General features: G+C 41.4%; 1 long non-coding RNA gene across 1 annotated transcript; it reads left to right on the forward strand.

Annotated features, from left to right (window-relative positions):
• Nucleotides 1-1,187: 1,187 nt before the first annotated feature.
• Nucleotides 1,188-1,483, forward strand: LOC117527133. The gene is made up of 2 exons (XR_004565448.1): nt 1,188-1,232; nt 1,288-1,483. It is a non-coding gene; the product is annotated as an uncharacterized LOC117527133 (long non-coding RNA).
• Nucleotides 1,484-12,008: the final 10,525 nt, after the last annotated feature.

Raw genomic sequence — 12,008 nt, forward strand, 5'->3', positions numbered from 1 at the left:
GTTATGCTGATGATACTCAGTTGTACATGCTGATAACTGCGGGAAATCTCACTCCCATAAAATCCCTGGAGGACTGTCTTCAAACAGTGAGAAGTTGGATGTCTAGTAACTTCCTACTTTTAAACTTTCATAAGACTGCAATGATGGTTCTTGGTCCAGCGAGACTTCGGCATCAGTTTGACCAGCTGGCGCTCAGCCTGGGCTCCTGTGTTGTACATCATATGGACAAAATGAGGAACCTTGGGGTAATTTTTGATCCCACGCTGTCTTTTGACCTCCACATCAGGGTCTTCAGCTGGTTCAGAATGCTGCCGCCAGCCTTTTGACACATAGCAGAAGGTCTGAACATATCACACCCATTTTGGCATCTTTGCACTGGCTCCCTGTCTCTGTGAGAGCAGATTTTAAAGTTTTGTTATTGACTTATAAAGTTGTTCATGGACTGGCGCCATCTTATTTGGCTGATCTGGTGGAACTTTCCATGCCGGCCCAGGCTTTGCGGTCACAGGATGTGGGACTACTCTGTGTTCCCAGAGTGAAGAAGAAGTCAGCAGGTCAAAGAGTCTTTTCTCATCGTGCACCCACCCTGTGGAACAGTCTTCCTGCGACCGTGAAGTGGGTCGGAGTCCGTGGACATTTTTAAGTTAAGACTGAAAACCTACTTTTATTCTCTTTTTTATGAATAGTTTTTTTTTATCTGTTTTATTCTTTTACTCCTGTTTTTAATTATGTATTTTAAATTTTTTTATTCATTTTTAATTTATTGAGATGGCTTTTGCTGTGATTTGGCGCATTATAAGCTAATTAAATTGAAATTAAATTGAACTGGATCTGAAAACCAGCCCAATTTGTGTGTGTGTGTGGTTTTTTTTTTCTCACCACACCACAGAACTGCACCAGGTCCTGGATGGCAACCACCCAGGCAGACAACCAGTCTATCCTCAACACTCAAAAGGAACCATCTATTTGGTGCTGTCAGGTGAAACATTGGCATTCCGTTGGTCTTCTCCAGCCACTGGTGTCCTCAAAACTGGAATCATTGTGTCAAACCAGCGGTAGAGACTGAGTACTAAAGACATCCAGTCATCACCTTTGGTCACTGGATAGTATCCAGGTCTCACAACCATACACACAGACAGGAAGCACCAGAGCCTTAAGGACGTGGGTCTTCCCTCTCCTGTAAAGACATTGGCATTGCAAAACACCTCTGTCCAGCAACCTCATACATTCATGTTATGTCTGTATAATAACCTTTGGCAAAAAATACTACAGTACACACTATGATAGGGCATTGCATAGCTTTATGACCACATTATTTCAATGTTGATCTCACTCTTCCTATCCCTCTTTCACACTCTCTTTTGGAAATTCATAGTTTGTAACTCTTTTCCATTACATTACACTATAGATTACATCAACTCACAGAGTCACTGAACTGTGTTGGAATTTATTGGAAGTGTCAGAGCAGCGCATCAAACAGAAATGATTTTCCACTGGGGGGATAGATGATGATTGAAAAGCACAATGCATTGTGTTAGCTTGCTGATTCTGTGGAATTTTGCTTTAAATTTTGACTAAAGGAAGTAATAGAGGAAATACCTCACTGGTTTGCTTATTTATCCTATTTATTTCACTAATATAGCAGCTCCATACAAATTTGTTAATGATATTGATATCAAAATCACATTACCTTGATTTTGAATTCAACAAAAAGCTGTTGGTGTTGCAATTTCTCTCCTCTTTCAGTTGCTCTTCAAAAACACATTTTGCATGTTAGGTGGCTTTCCTCCCCTAACTTACTTTTTTTTTATTATAACTGAAATATTGCAACTTTTGACATGATGCAAAGGTTTCAGCAAAGCAAACCTCACCTACCATGTGAAATGGCATTAGGTTTATTCATTGGGTTCATAATATCAAAACAGAAAATCCTGGCACCTTTGGAATCACTGCATTTTCAAACTACGGTATTCCATGAAAATGCACTCGGCCCATGTAGTTGCTTGGGTCCTTGGCACAAAAACAAAACTTTTCTGTAACTGTGACTAATTAAAAACAAGAAAACTGTACAATCTTGGCTATATGAATTTTAGAAACAAGACGGCCCCTATTTGAACTACAACCTCCAAAAGCCATGGTCATAAATTAGGAATTGCAGCCACTTTTGGGTGGTTTCCAACTCATCTTAGCTGAAATATAGTTTGGCTTGTGACAGTTCTGAAGAACATGTGTGCATGTGAATGCACAGATATGCAGAGTATGATTTGTACATTTGATTTTATCATGATATTCAGAAAGGGTTAAATTGTGTAAAACATGCAACTGTGTGATCGCTGAATGAAGCAGCGAGAAAATGAATAAAAACCTCTCAGAAATCTGAACCTGCACTTTTATGTTCATGTATAAATAATGCAACTGTGCTGCCAATAAGCCTTTTAAGACCAAAACACTGAAATGTGGCAGGCATCCACTGACATATTTTGTAGTCCTTGGACAGACTGACAAAAACTATTAAACTCAGGAACATAGGCAGCACAGAGAATGTGTTTTGTCATCACTGAACTGTTTCAAATGTGTAAATTTTCTCAAGATGACTGATTCTTCCTTACATAATCCAATCTATTCATCCACCTGTCTATCCATCTATGAGCCTGTTCACACTTAGAAGAAGAAGGACAAGGGCGCCGTCATTATGCACGCATACAATACAGCTTTGGTCATGCAAATTTTATCCATGAGCCCCCACGCAATAAGATGGACATGGATGTTTGTGGATGTATTGAGGCAACGTGTACACTGCCACGAACACTGAATCAGTGTCAAGCTAATTATCATGCACAATTATGCAACCTCACAACAGCAAGATTAAGCAGTTTTGAGTCAGAGTCCAAAATTTGCAGCAAAGAAGCTTGTTCGTTTAGGAATTCACAAGCAAACTAGCCAAGTGAATATGTTAAGATGTCTAGGCTACCCTGGCTAGGATGGTTTCTTCTCAGAAAATAAGATAATTGACGGAAGATAATGGATTGATAGTATGCCGTCTCAACCATTTTTAAACTGTGTGAAATATTTTATACACAGTATCTGCTACAGCACAGTAACCCTCTCTAGTTTGGATGCTGAATACACCCACAACAGTAACAAGAAGACAGCTTGTGATTGGTTCAAATTCATGTATCAAGATGGAAAATACTGAACAACTCACGTCACTTCTGCAAGCTTGTGCTGGCGCTGCTCATCACATCCACCTTGACAAGGAACGGTTTCAAATCCCAACTAGAAACCAGTCAGATGGACCTGAGGGCCATTATTTGCTCAGAAATGAGCTGTTTTTCTGACAGTCATGCCAATGACGTTCCTGGTGGTAGAACAAGCACAGGAATAAAGAATGCGATGCTGCCACAGTTGACACTGCACAATGATACTTTCAATATAATGATATCGAGATTAGAGCTGCAGCTAACCATTAGTTGAGTAATCTGTTGATTTTTTTTTTTTTGATAAGTTAATCATTTCCGTCAAGCCCTCTGTCTTTGCTTAGTACTACTAAATATAACGTAATGCTAAAATACCCTCGGCTGTCTGACCTCTTAAAATAGGTCAAGGTTCGGCATAAGCAACAAGGTAAGTTTTAAAATACACTTAAAGTCATTTTTATTCAGTCATTTAAGGGAAGAGGAACTCAAACCTTTTATGTGGTATTAATGTGGATTTCTGTTCAAATGTTTAGCCTATAATCTAGTCCACTGCTTTTCAAGTCCGAATTTTGGTGCTACATTTGTTGTTGTATGTACATATCCATTAATTAAATAAGATCTTATTGTCTTCTTTATAATTTGCACTTGTTTAATTGGTCACACAGTCATGCTCAAAAGTTTACATACCCTGGCAAAATGTTTGTATTTTGTACATTTTTCAGAGAATATGAATGACAACACAAATATTTTTTTGTCACTCATGGTTAGTGGTTGGGTGAAGCCATTTATTGTTAAACAACGGTGATTACTCTTTTAAAATCATAATGACGACAGAAACTAACCAAATGACCCTGATCCAAAGTGTACACACTAATAGAACTGCAGTTTACATACATACATACTCTTCTTAATACTGTGCATTGCCCCCTTTAACATCAACGACAGCTTGGAGTCTTTTGTCGTAGTTTGTGGACGAGGATTTCTGATAGTAAAACTGCCACTGAATATGTCCAGTGATGGGCACAGTTGCACTAATCCGTGAACCTCTAATTAGCGAAGCTAACTTTTTAGTTAGCTGATTAGCTTTTCAGCTAACATTGAAAACCATCAGTGGACCAATTAACTTCAGGTAAATATAGTTCTGCTAACTTTTAGACCACTAACATTTTTTTTTTTTTTTGCGAGCATAGTGAATAAAGCTCAACAGTTACAAACATTTGTAAATCCTCAAATCATACATTTTAGTTCCTATCTGTTACAGGTTTTGTAGTAGACAGACAGCTATGAGCTCAAGCCTCTGCCAGCAGAGAGAAAGGAAGGGAAGAAAACAATCATTTATTTTCATAGTCTTACAGTCTTGCAGACATGTCGCAGGAGACATGCACAGCAAGGCTGGTTTGACATATGGTTAAAATTTTAAACAAACTAATTCCGGACAGGTTCTCAACATTAACGTCACCTCTGTGTGAGGAAAGCTACCAAGACACCCAGACAAGCTAGAAGAAGTTATACACTTATGTGGCTTTGATTTGAGAAATTGTGCACAGTGCAGATTTTACATTTTGCATCATCACTCAATGTAGTAGAGCAGAGAAAAATTTTCTTTCACCAAAACAGATCAAATCTAGGCTTACACCTCAGATGTACCTTCTGGCAATTTGTAGCTAAAAATTCAGGTCTTCTTTTTAAGAAAATCCTCCTCTATACCACTTCATCATGAAGCTGTATAACTGGTTATATGAAATGCAAAGCTTCCACTGTGCACAATTTCTCCAATCACAGCCACATAAGCCAGGATGCACCTGGGCTCAATTTTGCTCAAGCTTCATGACAAAGGCTGTGAGTAATTATGTGCATGTGATTTCTTAGTTTTTATATATGTGATTTTGCAAAAAAAAAAAAAAATTAAAAAAGAAAATTCAAACTGTCATTATGGGGTATAGTGTGTAGAATTTTGAGGGAAAACATTTATTTCATCCATTTGGAATGAGGCTGTAACATAAGAAAATGTGGAAAAAGGGAAGTGCTGTGAACACTTTCCAGATGCACTGTATATTACTGCGGTACTTGCAGCATTTCAAATATTTCAAACATGCTTGAACTCAACTTGTACCGCCCCATCTCACCAACAGAGGACCTTATCATAGTTATAAAATACAGAGTGATATGACATACTTCTTTTATTTATGATCCTACCATAATACACATTCCTGCCATATCATCAACCCCCCAAGGTGACACAGTACTGAAGACATACCACTGTCATCTTCAATGCAGACTGTTTAAAAAACAGGAATCAATAACCACACAGATAACACAAAAGAGTACTTCAGCGAATCCATGAAAATCCACTAATTGAAATTCACTCCAAAAATCTGCTAACAAAATACAAGTGAATTCAAACCCTTGTGTCATCTCCACTGCACTCACTCTGTGGTTAAGGGTCGGGCTTACCTACCGGAGGTAATTACCGAGGTAAGAAGGTGCTTGACAAGCAGCACAGAGGATACAACACAGTGTTTTCCTGATTTACCTTCCGGAGGCAGATTGTGCAATTAACTGCTCAGATTATTCATATGAAGTGCCTGTGATTGGATATTTTCAACCAGTTGCAGTTGCATAATTTTTCATGTCAGCTGATCCGATTGACACATTCATGTCCATAAAACTGTGTGAGAATCAAATGTGTTCAGTCTTATTTTTATTATTTATTTTTTTTTAATTTGAAAAAAAAGTAATTACAAATCAAAATGGATTGTTCTCAATCTGTTGAATTGTAAATACATGGTAATTGTGGATCTGGGGTTTTGGAAGATGAAAGTTCTTTACAAGGGTGACTATTTGAATTAATTTCAGGCTATGGGAAAAATGAAAATAGAAATTAGCATATAAGCATAACCTAATATGAATGCATTTGTTTGTGGATGTCAGTAGACAGCATTACAGTTTCCATAATAAGCAAGAGAATCATGTATCAGCCCTTTGGCCTCAATTTTATGATTCCCTTTCCAACAATGCAAAAGCTAAATAAATGATTGCCAACTATCGATGGAAAAAGCTCAACAATACATATGAGGTAGAAATGCAAGGACTGAACTGTACACAACAGAGTGCCAAATAACCTGGGTACCATATGGTGGTGCAAATGGTCCACCACACAACGTACTCACCTTGGGTTTGGGATTGCAACCATTCTGGCAAATCTACATATTGAAAATAACCAACTCTCTGCAGCAGGCAGGTCAAACATGGGAGACCGTCAACATTGAGGCACCTAGGTGCCAGATCATACGCAGAGAAATATGCCGTATGACCAAAATATTAAAGCTGATGCATCCTCACAGTACAAGTGGTACTACTCATTTCAACTACCCGAAGAAACCATTCCTTTAAGTTTGCAGTACATTTGATGAAAACATCAATTCAAAAACTTACTCTGTCATTTGAAAAAAAAAGTGACACCTTCATGTCATTCAAGGGTTTTCCGAGCCTTCTCAATATGAGCCAGTATTCATTGTACACTGGCCAAAACTAGAAGTGCTACCGCTGCCTACACCGACACCGTACACCAACACCGCACTCTCCTACATTAAAAACTGTGTTGACACTGTCACCATCAACAAAGGGTCAGGGTTTTTCCCAAACCAGAAGCCCTAGATGAACAACGCAGTCCATTGTCTATTAAAAAGCCGCAACACCGCCTTTAAATCGAGACTGGACCCTGTACAGCGTGGCCAGGTCCGATCTGAAAAGAGGCATCAGAGAGGCCAAGGCTGCCTACAATGAAAATATAGAGAACCACTTCGCTGTGAATGACCCCAGAAGGACGTGGCAGGGAATAAATCATAACAAACTACAGAAGCAGCAACCCAGGAAATGCTAGGTCTGACGCCTCGCTGGTAGAAGAGCTGAACCGCTTCTTTGCCCGCTTCGAAGCAGACAGACCAGCAGCAACTCCACACCCACCACCCTCCAGCACTAGCATGCTAACACTTCAGGAACATGAAGTGAGACATGTGCTGAAGGCGGTGAACCCCAGGAAGGTGGCCGGCCCCGATGGTGTACCTGGAAAGGTACTCAAAGCGTGTGCTGACCAACTGGCTGGAGTTTTCACCTGCATCTTCAACCTGTCCCTGTCGCAGGCCATCATTCCACTCTGCCTCAAATCTTCCACCATCATTTCAGTCCCAAAGAAGTCAGCAGTGGAGAGCATAAATGACTACAGGCCTGTTGCACTTACGCCTGTGGTCATGAAGTGCTTTGAAAGACTGGTCTCTCAGCACATCAGAGCCTGTCTGCCTCCCACTCTGGACCCCCCCACCACCAGGTTGCCTACAGGGCAAACCACTCCACAGAGGACGCTATCACCACAGCTCTCCACACCGTGCTGAGTCACCTGGAGCACAAGGGGAGCTATGTGAGGATGCTCTTCCTGGACTTCAGCTCAGCCTTCAGCCACATCATCCCGGAGATCCTGGTCCAGAAACTGACACATCTGGGCATCTCCACCCCCATCTGCCAGGGGATCAAGGACTTCCTCACAAACCGCCCACAGTCCGTGAAACTTGGCCCCCACCTTTCCTCCACCATCACACTCAGCACCGGTTCCCCTCAAGGCTGTGTACTGAGCCCCCTCCTGTTCACCCTTTACACGCACGACTGCTCTCCAACCCATCCCACAAACACCATCATAAAGTTTGCGGATGATACCACCGTGATTGGGCTCATCTCAGGGGGGGATGAGTCTGATTACAGAGACGAGGTCAATCGACTGTCAGCGTGGTGTTCAGCTAACAACCTGCTGCTGAACACCATAAAAACAAAAGAAATAATCCTGGACTTCAGCAAGTCTGGTGTCTGCCAACACCACAGTGGCGGTGAAGAAAGCCCAGCAGCGACTCCACTTCCTGAGGGTGCTCAGGAGAAACAATTTGCAGGAGAAGCTGCTGGTGTTGTTCTACAGAGCCACCATCGAGAGCATCGTGACATACTGCATCACAGTGTGGTACGGGGGGGTGCTCAGCAGCAGACAGGAGAGGGCTGCAGAGGGTGATCAAAACGGCCCAGGGGATCACTGGCTCTCGCTACCTCAGCAGAGCTGCCAGCATCAGCAAAGACACATCCCACCCCAGCAACCACCTGTTTGACCTACTACCCTCCGGCCGACGGTATAGGTCAATCAAAACTAGGACAGACTCAGGGACAGCTTTCTCCCCAGAGCGATCACTGCACTGAACAATAACAAATCACTCTAATCCACACTTTTTAAGTTTCTTGTGCAATATCTGTAAACCATATGCAATATTCCCATGCAATATGATTCCACAGTTGTATATAATTCTCACTTTACATGTTATTTGGCCCACATTTGATTTTATTTTACTTTATCTTATGTTTATTTAGTTGTACATATACTCTGAACAATTTATTGTTAAATTGTATTATCGTTTATTTGGCTAAAAATTACTCGCACCAGGGAAAGCACCTTTTTGGAGTTGCACTCAAATCTCATTGCAATGCAAATTACAATGACAATAAAGGTGATTCTGATTCCTTTGTACCATAAATGTTTCATTATTTGTTGGGTTCACTCGATCAGAAATGAATATTTTATTTGTATGCTCACCGAATATGAGAAAAAAAAATAGAACTGCAGTTTTCTAGCCCAATTTGTTATTTTACGCTCACCCAAGATAAGTGAGGAATCCAGCTTGTCTTATCTTTAATTTTAAAGAAAGTGCTAACAGGTCACATGGCAGATTACGGTTGTGCATGTTATGGTAAAGCACCACATTTTGCAAAGACATTGTTTGATATACGAGATCTATTAGAAAAGTATCCAACCTTATTATTTTTTTCATCAGACATGCTTGAACCCTCGTGGGCATGCAAGAGTTTTTTCACGCCTGTTGGTTACGTCATTCGCCTGTGGGCAGTCTTTGAGTGAGGAGTCGCCCACCCTCTCGTCGATTTTTTTCATTGTTTAGGAATGGCTCAGACACTGCTGCTTTGTTTGATCAAAATTTTTTCAAAACTGTAAGGTACAACTGAGTGGACACCATGCGATAAATTCAGCTGGTTTTTGGTAAAAATTTTAAACGGCTGATGAGAGATTTTGGTGTGTAAGTGTCGCTTAACGACGGCCCACGGCGCCTGACGGCGATCTGTGCTTCGAGGCGGCAGCGTCTCGCCGTTTCAAGTTGAAAACTTTCACATTTCAGGCTCTGTTGACCCAGTAAGTCGTCAGAGAACAGAGAACTTTCAGAAGAAGTCGGCATGAGGAGTTTATTCGGACATTCCATTGTTAACGGACATTTTGTAATGAAAGAACGTGCGGGCAGAGTCGCATGTCGGGCCGGACCCAACGGCGGGGGGTCGCGACGGGGAAAAAACACCTCCGTTGGAAATCTTAACGGGCAAGTTGGAACATGTCCAAGCTGTTAAACAATTCTCAGTTACTCACTTGTTGAAAGCCATCAAAGCCGCCTGAATTTTACAAATGGTTTTCCAACGGAGGTGTTTTTCCTGTCGCGGCGCACACAGATTCGCCGAGTCATCACGGAAACGACTCGGCGAATTTGCGCGCGTATCTTTCATTACAAAATGTCCCTTAAACAGTGGAATGTCCGCATAAAGTCCTCATGCCGCCTCTGAATCTTCTCTGTTCTCTCACGACGTCCTGGGTGAATTAAGCCTTAAATTAGGATGTTTTCAGCTCGAAACAGGCCGACGACGGCGCCTGGAAGCGCTGCGCGACGGCCCGCTCCGTCGGAAGTCCTTACAGTGACAGAAACACCCCATAATCTCTCATCAGCCGTTAAACTTTTCACCGAAAACCAGCTTAATTTCTCGAATAGTGTCCACTCAGATATTCCTCACAGGTCCAGAAAAAATTTTGATAAAGCAACGCGCGCCGTCTGAAGCAGCATGTGAAACAAAGGAATTCAGCCGAGAGGGCGGGACCACATCTCACTCAAGGCCTGCCCACAGGGAAATGACGTCACTGACGCGTGAAAAAACTCACGCATGCCCACGAGGGTTCAAGCATGATTGGTGTAATCGCACGTCATGCAAATTCATATAGTTTAAAAAAAATAAAAGTGTCGGTTTCTTATCTAATACACCTAATATTATGTATTTTCTGGACTATACCTCACCATGTTTTGAGACTTATACTCTGATACAAGTTATATGCCAAATATCATGCATTTGTATTATTATTAATTACTTTTATTCATAACTATTTATAAGGGTTTTCCCAAGGATAAAAGCACTACACACCTTCAAAAATAAAGAATGACTGCCAATAATAAAGGTGCATGACAACAATGCATAAATACTTCAAATTAAAGAGTTGATAATACAGGAAAAAATGAGCGACTTATACTCCAGTATGACAGCCATTAAGAGAACCAAGATTTTTCCCAGTGGGCCGATCAGTAATTGGGCAGATAGTTGCCCGGTTTATTTATTTTTTTCATGGTAACTCTCCGGGCCCAGGGAAAGGCATGCATGGCCCACAGAGCTCAGCTGCAGGCCTTCAGACACAGCATAGGCCCAGTGGCCTGTCTGTGAAAAAATATTGTGTGGCCCTGATAAGCTACAGAGACCCGGAATCCCACCCACACATGTTCTAGACCCCCCGTCCAATCACCTTTAATGATAAGCAACCATGGTGAGAGCAAGAAAAAAAAACAACACAACAGAACATGAAACACGGCCTGCGACGGACTGGCGTCCTATTCAGGGTGTACCCCGCCTTGCACTGTATGACTGCTGGGATAGACTCCACCCCTCCCACGACCCTTAATTGGACTAGGCAGTTGAAGATGATTGAGTGAGAACATGAAAAACAATTCCAGTCACAAAATGGAGAAGAAAGGTAAAGGCGGTGCAGAAAAGTGAGGGAAAATAAAAGAGCTTTGGCTAGATACTGCCAAGAGCAGAAAAATTCAGACATTTGCTGCAGGGGCCGGCCTGGCAGGGGCGCCTGTGGGTCCCTCTCAGCCGGCGTGTCAGACGACGAGTCGGAAGACAGTGAAAGCGAGGCAGCAGATGCCGCTGCCATGGAGGTCGTGCAGCAGCAGATTGATAGTGGTGGCGATGATAGCACGTGTGTGCCAGCATGGTGTGGATAAACACTCATTCATATAAATGTTTAGCCTTTCATATCAATTATTCCACCCCCGCCTTTTCCGGTTTAACCCTACAGGTCTCAGAGATTTACATCTCCATAAACGTTCAAATCAAACATATAATACTCACCTGATAGTAAACTGCATAGTCTAAATTCTAGTTATCTAAAGTATTAGAAAACAATACCATAATCATATCCTGATTAATTAATTACAACCCCAATTCCAATGAAGTTGGGACGTTGTGTAAAATGTAAATAAAAACAGAATACAATGATGTGAAAATCCTCTTCAACCTATATTCAATAGAATACACCACGAAGACAAGATATTTAATGTTCAAACTGATAGACTTTGTTGTTTTTGTGCAAATATTTGCTCATTTTGAAATGGATGCCTGCAACATGTTTCAAAAAAGTTGGGATGGGGCAAGAAAAGACTGGGAAAGCTGATGAATGCTCAAAGAACACCTAATTGGAAACTGGTGAGTGTCATGATTGGGTATAAAAGGAGCATCCCCAAAAGGCCCAGCCGCTCACAAGCAAAGATGGGGCGAGCATCACCAATTTGTGAACAACTGTGTGAAAAAACAGTCCAACAGTTTAAGAACAATGTTTCTCAATTTTCAATTGCAAGGAATTTAGGGATTCCATCATCTACAGTCCATAATATAATC

The sequence above is a fragment of the Thalassophryne amazonica genome, chromosome 15 (assembly GCF_902500255.1).
Source record: "Thalassophryne amazonica chromosome 15, fThaAma1.1, whole genome shotgun sequence".
Classification (NCBI taxonomy): Eukaryota; Metazoa; Chordata; class Actinopteri; order Batrachoidiformes; family Batrachoididae; genus Thalassophryne; species Thalassophryne amazonica.